Below are 3,717 nucleotides of genomic sequence, written 5' to 3' on the forward strand. Positions count from 1 at the left end.
TGGCGGGAACATGTGGATGCAGTATGTGTCAGTGCTGGGTGAGTAGAAAACAAGGTCAATTTGAGTGTTTCTAAAATTTTTGGCAGCTACTGCAGATTTAATCATTGGGCCTAATTCCTTAGCTCTGATGTGTGGGGGTTCTTGCTTGCGTACTGTGGGGAAAGATTTACTGACATTTATCCCAGGACATTTTGTGTCATGGGTGAGTTCTACCTCAGCAGCTACACCTAGGGGACCTGCATAGATGCTAGTGGATTTTAAATCCCACTGTTTACCAAATAGGTTATCAGAAAACTCATTATAATAGAGAAGGTCATTTTCTCTGTCATAATGGAGGGTGAGGTGTGGAGGGTCAGCAGGTGGTACATACGGATGGAGGCTGCAAATCCAGGGTTTCCATTGTAGGTAGGCAGACAGGATGCCAGTGTGAGTGGGTTTCTCAGGGAACAGATGAGCCCAATAAATGTCAGCTTTTGCGGTAAGCTCCAGGGCAGGTGCCAACAGCCACTGCCCTCCTTCATCCCACATCCCACAGTTCAAAACTGTCCCATCAGGAAAAGTGAGAGAAATACCTTCAGGTGAGCAGAGGATTGACACTCACAGTTTAATGAGCAGGTCACATCCCAGTAGGTTTCATCTTGGAGCCTGGTCACCTTCCTGTGTCAGGGGATACTGGCCTGGGTGTCCGTAGCTGGGAGCAGTTGTTCAAAAGCTGTGTCTGCAGCTCTGTGTTTTAACTCCCGTTTTTGTCAGCCTTACGTTAGCAATGTTTCTAATGATGTCTAACATGTTCCGCCACACCGCATTGTCACAATCGTTATCTAAATCAGGATTTTCCAATTTTTCACACACCTCTGATGGCAGCCCTGCAAACACCCCTTCCTGAACCACACAGATGTATTGCCTTTTGCACTGGATTTTTTCCTGCTGACGCAGCCATGTGTCATAACAATCAGCTAAATACTTCATAGGTTCAACTTTGGGGTCCCACGGGAAGCTAGGTATTCCTGCGGAATGGGGCAGAGGATGAATTATCCTCATGACCTCTGCAATTCGATATAAATGGGGCATGAAAAGTGACTTATTGTCTTAAAGTTCGATTATAGCTTATTTTTCTATTGTGCCTCATGTTGATAATGTTCAGAGTTTCCACGTATGTGTGAGCGGGTGTAGTAATGTGGTGTGTTTAAGCCATCTTTAGTAGCTGCATCTACAGGGAGCAGTACCTCTTTGTACCTGATATCATCTTCCTTGCCATCCAATTCTCCCCCTTTTTCTTTGTATTCTCCACTTTCTGAGTCTCCCACATCTCTACTTCCTTTTCCATTGCTATCAGTTTCTCCCTCCGATTCACTGCTATCTCTCCAATTTTCCTTAAACTCTACAGCGACCCTTACCTGTCTTACCTTTTGCTTCTCCTGTCTCTTTGATCTCTTTCCCTCTCTCTCCTTTTCCTGTCCCTTAAATCTTTCTTGTTCCTTCCCTCCAGAGTGTCCTACTCCCTGCTTGTGGCCTGTGTTACTCTGTTTATTGTATTCCTCCTGCTGTTCACGCCTCATTCTCTGACTGAATGAAGCATTCTCATGCTGCTCTGAGAGAGCGCGTTCCTGTTCTACAGAAGGAGAGGAGCCGAGAGGGGAGGGGCTCGGGGGCGCGCTTGGCTCTGTCTGTCTGGTCTGTTGTCCTGAGTCAAGGGAGAAAGTAACTGTGCCGCCAATCACATCTATTATTGGCTATAGTCTGGGGGTCTGGGGGGCCTTTGTTTCGTCTTTGAGTGGGTCGATGTAGCAACATAAGAGGAGGCTTAATGTCATGTCGGGTTCTGATTCTGTCTTGTTCTAAACGTCGGACCTTTGGCCCCCTGGACTCCCCCGTTTTTTTTTTGTTTTTTTTTTTTCAGTTTTGTCTGGCATGAGATGACTCCACAACTTGCCCCATTAATGCTAATTCATGAATTTTCAGACCCTGGGCCTCTAATTCTTTTACCCTTTCTTGAGTTTTGATCGCGTATCAAAGCCTTGGAGTCAAATTGTTTCTTACATTCTCCCTCCTGTCTATATCTATTCGCTTATTCCACAAATGTCCAATATGTAGTTGTCCTCTGCGTTATCCTGACGAGAGGCCACAACACTGTCTTGGTTCTTTCTTTAACCTTTTCTGTTTTTTTTCAGCTGTCTATCTACCCTTCCGCGCTTTTATTCCATTTGTTTTTTTCCATGGTTTAGGACCCGCAGCCTACACCGGGTAATTATATGACTCTTTGGGCCTCCATTACTCCCAATTTATTAATTTTTTTAATTATATATATATATATATTATATATATATATATATATATATATTATATATATATTTTATTATTTTTTTTTTATTTCACACAATATTTTAAACTTGAGACACCTTTCACACTAAATAGTCAATGTTAGTGCTATCCTTCATGATCACCTCAGTGTCACTACCTTCACGACTCTATTTTTAGAGACGTACTTTTTGCCTCTGACTCTTCTTCACACTTATTAGCCAAATATAGTGCTGCCATTCATGTTTACTTCCAACACTACACTTCACTTTTTCTTTAAAGTGCTACCTCTTGAGTCTGACTTTCTTATATTACCACACAAAAATTAATCACAATATGGTACTTCCTACAGCCAACCTTATGGTCTTGATGTCAAGATTAATCAAAATACCTTTCTAAATTGTCAACCAGAACCAGGACCTCACACATTCAATTTAGCTTTCTCCAATATAGCAGATTTGATATAAACAGGTTCTGCTTACCTTTTATGTGGTACCCTTGTGAATGATTAGAGTGTCTTGTTCTGGTTGTTTGTCCAATGAACCTTCTCCTCCTGCGCTGGCTCGCCAAAATGTTGAGCCGACATCCTGCCTTCTAGTTCTTTCAGGAAGAGGTTCAAGTCCTAGGTTGGATGAAGAACGTTTATATTACCATGGAATATTCCAGAGACAAGGTTAAAGAGATTATGCTCCTAGCTCTCCCTAAGTTTGTCTAAATCTTTTCCCTTTCTGCATGATCTTTTGTGCACAGGGGCGTTCATTTGCTACCACATGACAGTTTTGTGCGCTGTGTTTTGTCTTCAGAAGGTTAGTGCCAAGCGAGCTTGGCCTGCAAAATAGATAACAGGTCTCAGACTTCTACTGGAGAGGACCTTCCCCCAACACGGACGTGTCCCTAACCACCCTTGCCCTGCTATTCAAATTAGACTCACTCGGCAGCTATGGTTACACATTGTACCAAAACACTTATCAAAAGTCACCGTAAACTTTATAAACTACACACTAAAACCAAGCAGACTATGTGTAATGCTTTTGCTCTTTAGCTCAAATAAATGAATTTACACACATGATTATATAAACACTACGTGAATATATGACGTTTATGAGCAACACATGATATGATATATTTTATTCCAACAATCCCCCTTTTGTTCTTACCAAACCACCTTTATTGAATACCTATTCAGTGATCAAAAACAAAATGACAAGCGTCCCGGAATTCAATCACAGAGCATCCCAGGATACATATATGAGGTTTTATGGGAAAAATATCCCTGGGGAGATGGGAAAGCAGGAGGATAGGCTTGCTGAGGAGCAGAGAAGGGAGGAGGGATCTGGGGGATAGGATCACAAGGGAAAGGGGAGGGGTGGACTGGAGGGGGTGGAGGGTATGGGTTAGAATCAGCAGGCATTGTGACAG

The sequence above is a fragment of the Etheostoma spectabile genome, chromosome 16 (genome assembly GCF_008692095.1).
Source record: "Etheostoma spectabile isolate EspeVRDwgs_2016 chromosome 16, UIUC_Espe_1.0, whole genome shotgun sequence".
Classification (NCBI taxonomy): Eukaryota; Metazoa; Chordata; class Actinopteri; order Perciformes; family Percidae; genus Etheostoma; species Etheostoma spectabile.